Raw genomic sequence first — 11845 nt, forward strand, 5'->3', positions numbered from 1 at the left:
AGTTCTGCACCTTTTCAGCTGTGATAAGGAGGTATGACTACAACATTTATTGCTATACCCAAGTTGACTTTGATCTAGGTAGCTTAAGTACCAATAGCAATGAAGTTATTGTGGCATGGGCTTCAATCCCCTAGCATGTACCAGGAGTTCTGAGTTGCCTTTTGCAGCCTGCACTGAAGATCATGCACTGCTATCGGGACCCTGGCTACAACACAGTGTAGATATATTTAAGAGTCTCCATGTATGTATCCGTTGTAGTCTTCTTGCCTTATATTCCAGCTACTACAGTTGTTTATATTCTGAAACTTTGTGGTGTCTTCTTTTAGTGGTCCAGTACACATTTTAACTGTCTTCGCACATTTAGAAATGAGATTCTTCTCTGCTTCCAAGGGAGAGCAACTAGACTTTCCTACCCCTTAAAGGAATGTTGTTTTATTTCAGGGTGCTCTTGAAATTTGGACATCTCTGGTCCCAATCCCTGTACCCAGTGGGGCAGAGGCTATCCCAATAACATATAAATGAAAAATGTAGAAACACCATGGAGGGGCAGAGGCAGAAACAGAAGCACTCTCCCATTCAAAGTAATGACCATCAAACTGAGCCATATTTCCCCTGGCCTACTCTTCTTTTGGCCCAACACACCTTCCCCTCCTGGCTGTGGAGCTGGGCAGGCTTCAACAGGAAGGGTGGCCCTACCTACCCCCCATCTTAGTGATGAAAGCACTTGGGTAGGAAGTGGAAGATGTTGATTCAGACCTCCTCTACAGGAAGGTAGGCCTGGAACTTCGTTCTTCTACTTCAGAAAGTGCTCCTACCTCTACACCAGGCCTGCCGTTGTTGGTGTCAAATAATCACTGATCACGGTTTGTAGTCCATAGTGACTAACATTTCAGGGGCTTACATGGAGTTTGTGTACTTTCCTGGGTGGAATAGGATCACAGAAGCAAATAAGTTCCCATAGCACAGCCCTCAGAAGGGCAAGGCAAGTCCCACAAGGGAATAAGATCTGAAACTTCATAATGGGCCCAAAATTCTGCTTATGTAGTTGCTCTTTATCTACCTAAAGGGGAACTGGATTTGGGCTTCGGTTTCTGTTTCCTCTTGCAACCTTCAGTATCTGACCAACCTGAACATTTAGCGTGAGATTTTCAAAAACACCTGTATTGGTCTAACTGCTCTCACAGAGCACTGAAATATCCCATCCTTTAAATGCATCTTAGCTCCACTTATCCTACTTAAGCAGTTTAACAAAAAGTAATTGAAATACTTCCCTGTTAGCACTGGCCATAGAATCAGTACTAATTACAGCTTTATCAATTTTTGAGAGAAGACTATGAGAACTTCAGAGGAACTTGGGTACTGATTAAGTGCAAGGCAATGAACGCTGGAAGGAATGATTGGAACCATGCTTATTGCTCACACACACATTGCTATGTTCAAAAATAATGGTAACTACTCAGCAAAAAGAAACCTCCTTATTATTCTGTTCTCAGCTGGGCTGCAGTTGAAAGAGTTCAGCTATGGACCTCAGCAGCCAAGGGAACAAACTTTTATCTGAGGGGAAATTGAAAAGATTGGATCTGTTTATTTTAGAAGGGAAACAGTGTCCAAACAAAATAATGGGGTAGCTGATAATTTAAGGATGCCTCTGTTTGAACATAAGCTTCGCCATGTCCAAATGTTGCACTTAGACTGGTCTAAGTGAACAGAAATCATTCTAAATCCATAACCATACAGAAGTTTAGTGCACATAGATTGGTCCAAAATTGGTGCAAATGATCTAAGATAGACCTGGTACAAGGTATATTCAATTCAGCTTGATCTAGGTTAGACTGGGGCATCAGACTTCTGTACTGGGAGGATGCTCAGATGGAAACAAAGGGACAATAAATGTAAATCTAGTGAAAGAATATGCTTTCTTAAACAGTTATAAGGGAAGGAATTTTGGACTAGATGGACCATTGCCCTGATTTGATCTGGCCCTGTTCTCCTCCTTCCCTACTACCTCTGAGTCAGAATACTAGTAAATTTTACAAAAGGGAAATTTACTAACCTGGAAGGCTTCTCTCCAAAAATGCTATTCTAATCAGTTTTTCCCCCAGTCCCCTCCAAGTTTGATGATTAGATTTTTTTTTCTTTTTGAAGTATCCCAGTGTTTTCACCTTGTTTGTAACATGTTTTAGCTCTGATTCATCATCCTGAATTGTCCGGAGAGCTTGGCTTCGTGCTACCAGGAGCTGTAATTGGCAATCCTAGTAGGGCTGATAGGCCAGGTGGAGTGAATTAGGCTGGTTGTGCTTGTACACCACTGGATTGGGTGAGAGGGGACAGAAAGACCCCTACTTAAACTCACCTGAAGGCAATGGTCAGCTGGCTGCTCAAAAGACTTGTTTTAGGGTGCAATCTGCTTTGCCTTTGGATGGTCTGCAGCTGATTCTCACTGTGTGACTAGTTCCAAACCTGGCTTTTGCTATTAGGTCTGACTGCCTTTGTAACATCTGTTAGTATGTCTAGAGGGTAGTATTTGTATGTAGGGTAGGCCTAGCTCACATTCTCCCCCATGACTACTTCCATCAGCTCAAAATTGTTACTGAGGGTGTTCCACCAATTTCACTCTAGGGAGCAAGAGTTTTACCAGAATGAGGTCATCAGGTAGGAAAGCATAGAGATGAGTTGCTTTCATGAAGTGCTTGCCTTGTACTTTGTGTTTTCAATTCCAAATTCTACCTAAAAAGGCAAAATTTTCGAGTGATTGATTACTGATTTTGGGAGCTGTAGTTTTTGAGTGCATAAAACTAGAGCAGGGAAAATATGTTTCAGAGATGAAATAATTGCCTGCCTCTGCCCTAGGGTGAGAGTTAACCCTGACAGGGGAGATTGTGCTTGCCAAGCTCAATGTTTGAGAGCGGATGCTCATATTTTGATTTTTGTCTGCACCAAAAGATTGAGGTGGCTGTAAGGCTCGGAGAGGATTAGAGGCCCCTGGGCTGCAGCAGAGGTACTCTGTTTATGATGCTCCTACCCTGAGCCTTGCATCTTCCTCCTGGGGCAGCCTCCCTTTGAACCTGTAACATCAAGTCGGGGCAGGACCCAGAGAGCCTGGAAGCGAGGGTGAGGAGGTTGGTGCCTGGCAGCAAGCTGGGCTAGGCACCTTGGTAGTGTCAGCCCAGAACTACTGACATTGCCCTAGGCTCATTGTGCACAACCCTGAGGCCAGTCAGACTGCTGTGCTGAAAGAAGGGGACAGCCTGCTTTTAAAAGTAGCCACAAATCTTCCAGCATTTCCAGGGGTCTCCTAAGCGTCCTCTTTAATGCTCAGAAATGTGAGAAGCAGTGCAAGTGTCAGGGGGAGAGGAGAGAGATGGTTAATGGGCTAACATTGTCCTCTCTGGCTTTTCCTTGTCAGGTTAGGTGTTAATTTCTTCTTTATGTAACAATGATTCCCTTGACTTCCTTCGGCTCAGCAGAGCACTTCAGGACAGGCTCTGTATGTGAAGACCAGATTTTCAGGCACGTCTCTGATTCAGATAAGTTAGCAAGTGAGCTTGAAAGAAAGCAGCCCATGATGTGACTTTCCTATTAATGTACCAGACTGAGAGGAAGGCATCTCCATAGAAACCAAGCTCCATTTTCCCTTCCCCCTTTCCAGGTAACTCACGCAGGCAGTGGCTGAATATGAGGTATTGCCAGCAGACGCTCGCCAAGCCCAACATTTCTGTATGCACTGACCTGTATCCAGTAGGCTAAATAAACAGACCCCATCTTCACTGAGGTTGTTAAATCCTAGGCTCCCTTCAGCCTTTGTGGGCTGTGCCACGTGCCTGTATCCATGTGGGGATACTGAACGGTGGGCGCAAGAGAACAGATGCTGTTTTTTGCAGATGGGGAAGTTGCTGCACGAATGATGCTGCAATTCATTTACAAGGGGCTCTAAAAATATGTGAAAGAATATCAAAGGCTCCAGGCTGCTAAAGTACCAAATGCGATGCACTAGACTTCCTGTCACTCGGGGGCTTGAGGCCACTTAAATCCAAGTGAAATCCAAATTAGTTGGCATTGGCCATGTTGGTTACAGCTACCTCCCACTTCAAAATGATTAGGAAACACCAGGGAGATGGTGGCATGCAAGAATGTGTGGAGGGTAGAGAAAAGGCACCGAGTTCAAGACTGAGTGGACATAGGGTAGGACTGAAGGGCATCAGCCAAGCAAAATGTGCAGGGCTGGGAAAGTAAGGGCAGGAGGTGCTTCAGGCCAATAACAAGGTGCAACAGATGCACTGGGCTGCTCTGAAACCTGCCCCAAGACAGGAATTGCAGCAGCTGTGGCAGGGTTGGGATTGAGGCGTTAGCAGAGCTGTCCTGGAAAGGGAAAGGCTAAAATAATGTACAGGCTTCTGGTCCGAGCTGTGCTTTCAAGTTCACTGGAGCAAACTTTGTTAGGCCCTGGAGAGTGGTGTCAGTCTTTGATTTTCATCCTCCCCTCCCTCTCCCTCCCTTTCCCACCATAAGATTTAAATGGGAAAATGGAGTAGTTTGGAAAGAGGTAACTTTTATTTTTTCTTCTTCTTCAAAGTCCCATGTATTCTAAGGCATGTGGGTCTCAAAATCCATGACGAGGATGATCTCCAGTCTGTTATGTCATGCTGGAGATCTAGGGTGGTCATCAAGGTTCCTCAGGAGTTGAAGATAGTTGCATTTAATGTCCATGAATGTTGCGTGTTTCCTGATGCTGAGGAGACACAGTGAGCTCCCACGGACAGGGGCATGGCAAAGGCAAGTGGCAAGCTCCTGCAGGCAGCCACAGCAGTGTTGGCAGGGCGGGCTGAGCAGGGAGCTCCTGCAGGCGGCCACAGCAGTGTTGGCGGGGTGGGAAGGCGTGCCGAGCTGTGAAAAATAGAGGACAGAAAGGTGTCTGGTTTCATATCAATAAATGACCAAAAAACCAAACTGTCCTCTATAAAACCAAATGAATGGCCACCCTATATGAAGATCCCAACACAGAAGTGTTTTAAATAACAGAAACTCTTGATGAATTTGATATGAAAATAATCATGTTACAGCAAGAATGGTTCTGTAGACCAGACTGCTGCTTCAAAATATGGAGGGTTTGAGTAATCCTGGCCAACCCACACCAAAACAAATTGTCAGGAAGGAAGCCATGATGGAAAATTGCCTCAGCCTTGGAGGCAAGGGTATTGTCAGAGCCATCCTTCTACTTCCCTTTTTTTCTGTGAAAAGGATTTTAAGTAGAACTGGCCTGACTGTCCCCTCCAAGCAGTCCAAGGACCATAGTATTTTGCTGGTCTCGTTTGTGACCCCCAACATGAGAAAACAATTCCTCTCAACCATGCTATATACCTCTTCCTACCATACTTTAGTTCTCACCTAACAGTCAGAATGATGTCTCTATAGTAGTCAAGCTGCATTTCCCCACTATATCTCCACTATGGAGCTTTCCAAAACTATTTCATTGGCACTTTGGGCTCTGCCCCTTGCACTGGGCTGTGAGAGGAAGAACAAATGCATGTGCCCAACGTCTGCTCCGACACCTTCCTAATTAGAACAATCATTGAATAATTGAATCATTGAATAATCATTCAAATTATTCAAACTAATCAGAACACTCCAGTGTGCTGCAGTGTCTCATATATTCAGTGCCCCCGTATTTCCAAATGGCAGTGGGGGTGCATTAACTCAGGGTTTTCAACCTTTTTTGAGAAGTGTACCTCTCCTGGTGGGTACCCCCTTCTGGATGTGGAGTGGGGTCTCCCAGGGGCCAATAGATGACAGGGGGATTTAAAAGATGCCCTAACTCAGTGGTGGACCAACGGGGAGGTGGGGGGCCATGGCCCCTGGGTGCCGGCATGGAAGGGGGCACTGGCCAGGCCCTTCAGAGTTCTTCTTGCGCAGCCTGACTTTAAGTTTTGCTATGAGAGACAGGGTGGGAAGCGCAAATGCAATCATTGCCCCAGGCACCAGAGACCCACAGTACATCACTGCCCTAACTCCAACTCTAAATGGATGACACTAGTCTCGAGTGTCTCAGGCTCCTATCTTCTTGTCTCTCATCTGTGTGAATCTCTTTTGCTTTTGTTCTTGCCTTGTGAAATACCAAGGTGGACACCTTCCAGGTCCATAAGGGCTTTGGATTTTACCGACTACCAGTGTGCCAGAGGAAGGGTTTAAAATGGGGACAGGGGATGGACTCAAACTAAAATCTCAAACCTACACTGTGCAGGGATAAGGTACTACAATGGCACTGCAGCTCCCCTTACCCCATGCATCACCAAGGATAATCAGACTAGAATCCTTAGATCCAAATGAACTGTTATCATTTTAGGATCTGGATCCTAATCTTGCCGTGGATTCATTTTCAGATCCTGTCCCCTCATCTCTCTCAGTCCTTGTCCTTTTCAGAGGTGTAAGGAAGTCTCTCTAATTTGATAGGGATGGTTTTTATATTGCTTCACTGAAAAGCAAGGTAGGAAGTTTCTGGTGCTTAGCATGGGTGCAATGCAGTTACCAAACACTATTCCCATCCATCCGGTTAAACAGTACATCTCAAAAGGTCTTCCTCAGCTTTCCAGTTAACCACTGAAAAAATTTACAACTGTTTTACAAGCTTGAAGCATAGGGAGCACAAAGGAGACAGAGAGACCATTGACAGTTTGGAATTATTTATTTACCACAAAAGCTTTAGGTTTGCTCTGTAACATTAGACACATGACTGCAGTTTCATGCTCTCCTTTTGTGCTTTGGACTGTGAGTACAATAGAAACAACCAATACCTGATTATTTTACAATAAAGACTGGCTGGTTAACTGACCGAGTAACTGGGAAAGTTTGGTAATTCATGTTGAAGGCCACCGTCACCATTTTTTCTTTGCTATTCTTTATTTTGAAACGTATCAATGAAAATGACCATATCAATGCTAAGAGTTATCATTATTAACTCATCACAATTAGACCTTTTAAGTGAACCCTGTTCAAATGTGATTGAGCTAAACTTTAAAACATATAAAATGCTTCATTAAAGTTCTATAATTAGAGGTAATCTAACTTTAAAATGACCTTCACAGAAGTACAAGATATATGACCAAAGCAACTTCAGCTCAGGGCCTTTAGTAAATGTCACTGTGACAGGAAATATCATGTTGAATTCAAGCCTCTGCTACTGATAGGGACTGTGCCTTCTTTCCCACAACATTACTGAATCATATGTGACTCATGCACTTGCTAAGAAATACAAGTGGACAAGTAATTTCAAGTGAATCCAGTACATAGTTCTCTATTCAGATGGAGATAATGGGAGCCAACAGGTAATGATGGTTGCAATTGTAATGCACTGAATATTCTCTGTATCATTTCATGATGAAAAGCGGCTCAGTCTGGAATCGTGGATCCAAACATGGTGAAACTCTGGACAGGGGCCCTTTTGGGTCTTGATCTAATCTCTCTAATGGGCAGAACTACAGCTTCTTTCTTCTTGGGGGGGAAAAAGCATGTATCACGCTCCAGTTCCTTTATACTGATGGTGGCAATACCCTGAGTTGTTTTGGGTTTTTTTCCCAGCACTATTCCTCAGCAACTTTCAAAGTGCCTTAAAAGCACTGTCCCAGATTCCCCTCTCACTCCTGCTGTTCAGTTCCATTGACTTGAATGGCATATCACCTCAAAGAGTGCAAGCATAATTGAGTGTGCTGAGCTTCATACATATCTTGCTGAAGATTTATAATGATCCCTTCACTTGTCACTGAAACACAACCCCTTTGCTTATCAAACATAGCTGTTTTGCAGCAAGAAGCCACAATACAGAAAAAATTAGGACAGGGAACAAGAAAGAATACTGTAGCCAATTGAAACTGCATGGGGATTTCAAAGGTCTTGGGATGTAATAGGCGCAGTAACAGAGAACAAAATATTTCACAGACATCTTAAAGTCCACCAACGATTCATGATTTTACATCACACCTGCCTTAGCACAAAGCTCCCAGCTACTGCACTGGAACATTGATTCAGTGCTAAAAACTGAAGGTAGAGCTGGCCTCACAACTCAGTCACCAGCATTATACCATCATAGGGCATGTTGGAATGGTACACCTATTTTTTAACATAGTGGACACAAGTTAGTTCATTTGGGCCACTATTCCCCTCCCACGTATGAAATGCACAAGAGGGAAACGTCTACCACAAATAGTACAGTTGGATTAGGGGAGCTGTATTTCCAGTGCAAAAATTTTTCTCCCATACACGGCCAATATCAGGAATTGGATCTAACCACCTGGCTGGCTTGCCCATCCAAGCCACTCCACCCTATTCAGTCTCACTCCCTTCTGCACTATACAAGGGCCACTGCAAGTGGTGTAATCGGTATAACCTCTCTTATTACAGACATAGCTCAGGAACTTCAGTTGTTGCAACTGTAAAGGCATCTGACATTAACACCCTTTTCATCTCTGCATGCTTAGCAAGAAGCAGCTGCCAAAAGGTACCCTTTCATTTGAGAAGACACAGTAAAGGTATTCCTTGGTTTTCCTGTAGTTATAGACTTATACAACAAAGCAGCTGAAAACCGAAGGACTGCTCTGGCTCAGCTTTCTGGAACCACCTGGCTCAGGTGATATTTCCAACAAACACATTTCTAAAGCACTTTGGGTTTAATAATGCTTGGCCTTTACTGAGCTCTTTGTTGTTTATATTTTTAGTATTGCCATTGGTGACTTTGGCTCTACGTGGTTATATTGTTTATAGCAGTTGAGCTTCTGAAGTACTTTAGAAACATGTGGCTTTGCTTGCTATGCAGATATTTGCATGGAGGATAGACAGATGGATGATAGACAGACAGCCTGCAAAAGCAATATTCATATGAAAAATGATGCATACAGCTTCCATTAACATCATGGGCAAAAATCTCCATTTCTGTACCTGATCCAAAGCCCGTTGAAATTAATGATTTTCCTTCCAGTGACTTCAGCCCTCCTTCCTCCCCCACAACCCAAAACACACACAGAAACACTCAAAAACATCCTGTACATTTGTCTTTGTTTTCAGTGCAAACCTGAACAATAAAACATGAGTAATAATAATTTAACTTAATACATACCACATTTTAGTTTAAGAGAGACTGTTCCCAGGCAATAATGTGAAAGAGCAAAGAGAACCAGGCCCTCTACTTTTTACTCACTGCCTGTTACTGATTCTGATTTCAACATGAGAGATCTGAGCCTTAGAAAAAAGATTGCATGGTTTTATCTGGAACTGCTTTACCTAGAATTTGATTAATATTTTTTAGGCAATAAAAAAAACATCCTTGAAAAGAAGATCTTTCTTTTCACAGCCTGGCATATACCAGGGATCACCTAGTGACCACCAATTTTTGATCTGTAATAAAGATTTTGCTTTAAATCACTGTGGGGCACTGGGAGAAAATATGGCTTATAATATATTGCCAATCATTATAAATGACTTGTTAGTGTAAGCAGAAGCCAAAGTTAGACAAAGCTTCTGACAGTGAGATGACTATTTGGCCCTTTGGGTATCAGCCAATCTTCATCATACCAAATGATGATATAACTCTTATCCTTATCTTAAGAGAGAATTTTTAGCATGATTCTCAAAATAAGAAAAAAAACCCCCATCATTCATAGCAAGCTGCACAAGACACCTGATCTTAAAATGAGTTTCATGATTAAAATGAGCTGTAGTAATTCTAGAACCAAATCATGAATACAGCAACTGGTTGGGCTCAGACATGTTGAATGATACTTTTGCATTATCATCTTAACTTTATTGTAAGTGACTGTATCGTGTTTGGTTTATTCACAGCACATTGCAACTTTTTAATTAGAAACAAACAGAAATCTTGGCTGAAGTATCTCCCTAATCTCCCTGTTGAGTTTGCCCTTTTACCTTTACCATTGTCTATGTACATTGTGGAAGGTGAAAAAATAAAGAATCAATTGAGAAATAATTAGAGGCTAAAGCGTAAGACATAAGATTTACAATATAATTCCTAACACTGCAGCCAAACCTAGTCTTACCAATTGAAATAAATGTTCAATGTTATGCAAAAAGCCAGCCTGATGTGTGCTCCAGTTTACACCACACAAAACCTATAATATCTAAAGCACAATATCAATATCAATAATAAACAACACAACTTTTTGTGATTGTCTGTCTCCATGGGTCTTGTTTGAGTTTTTCCCCTGTCTTGTTCACAGTTTTGGTTCTTGCTTATGAATGAAAGGTAATTTTCCATAGACAAAGGAATAAAGGACACATTAATACTTGTATAAACATGAAGTGTCATCAAATGGATAATTGTTAGCAGTAATACTTTAATCAAATGATCCAGAGACTGCCCAAATGAAATGGGGGATTGATTCAATCATTGGTAGAATTAAACAGAAAGCACTACAATTTTATTCTGATGTGTTTTCTACTTTGAAGTATTTTAAAGTTACAAACAACACGGTGATACCTTGAGTTCCTTGCACACCTTGTCACCATGTGTGTCTCTCAAAGCTGGACTCATTATTTGCAATGGAGTGACAGTAATATGTGCACAGACCCAAAGCAGCATTCCTGTTAATGACACCCCTTCAAGATCCCAAGAAATTGGAATGAAAGGGAAGGCAGCCACCTACTGCATGTCAGTTTCATAGTTGGTAGGGTCGGAAGGGACCTGAGCAAATCATCAAGTCCAACCCCCTGCCATGGCAGGAAAGAGTTCTCAAAAGCATTTAAGTAACAAAGAGATGATGAGTTGTAGTCAGTGAAGTTGGGCCAAAACATGGAAGCTTATAGGCCCATCTTAGAGCAATGCTGGTAACTAAGAAGGTTTGAGTATGACATTGAAGTACGACCATGAATTGTCAACTACCTGCCAAGGTGATCCCACATGTTCCAAGAAACACCTGAGACTAACTGAAACATAGACATATCTTGGATGTTTTGTCTCAGACACCAGTTTGTTTCTAAATGGAAAATGTGGAAATTAACAAAAAGATTTGCACCATGTCTGTGAAAAGAAGGAATGCCAACAAGAAGTTTCTGCATTGTGCCAAAGACCTGCAGGAGAGAGAGAGAATACAGCTCCTTGAAGGCAACAGCGGTAGAAAGAGAAACAGAACATTTGGAACAAGGATTCTTAAACAGGGTGCTGCAGCAGTCCTTTCAGGGGCGCCACACAATATTAGCACTATTCGGTGTGCAAACATGATGCACAAGGAAAATCCAGATATTTAAAATAGGAATTCATAATGTTAAAAGTATTCTAACCTGGTGTGATGTTTCTGAGTTCTTTGTAACAAAAGAATTCCTCTATTTTTTTTTGCATTTAAAAAAGAGTGAAAAGAAAGAGTTTTTATTTTCCAAGGGATGCCTTGAGTCTATTGAGGGGTGTCTCAAGTCTAAGAAGGTTAAGAGCCACTGATTTAGAAGATGCAGATAGGTGTTAAAGGATCCTTAATATCTCATGTTTTCAGCAGCTTTCAGCAACCCTAAATCCAAGACTGCAGGCAATAGAGGGAAAGAAAGGAATTCAGACATAAGGTTTAGCAGTACTCATTTCAAAATTTGTGTTTATTCCATAAATCCTTGAGATAATACCTATGTCTCACAAATCATCTATTGCTTTCTCTCCCTTGTCTTCTCTTTGTGTGCATCTCCCCTCTTTCTGCATCTGTCTTCACTTTCACGTGACTTCACTACCTTTTGTACTTCTGTTTCTCTCACAGGAGCCAGATTATTTTCATAATCTTTGTTTTTTATGTCCATGCAAATAAAACTGTGGCAAAATAGGCAACATCAGTCTGCAGTTAGAGAAACCACCCTTCTTAAGGGG

The sequence above is a fragment of the Crocodylus porosus genome, unplaced genomic scaffold (assembly GCF_001723895.1).
Source record: "Crocodylus porosus isolate Cpor-Errol unplaced genomic scaffold, CroPor_comp1, whole genome shotgun sequence".
NCBI classification, from domain to species: Eukaryota; Metazoa; Chordata; order Crocodylia; family Crocodylidae; genus Crocodylus; species Crocodylus porosus.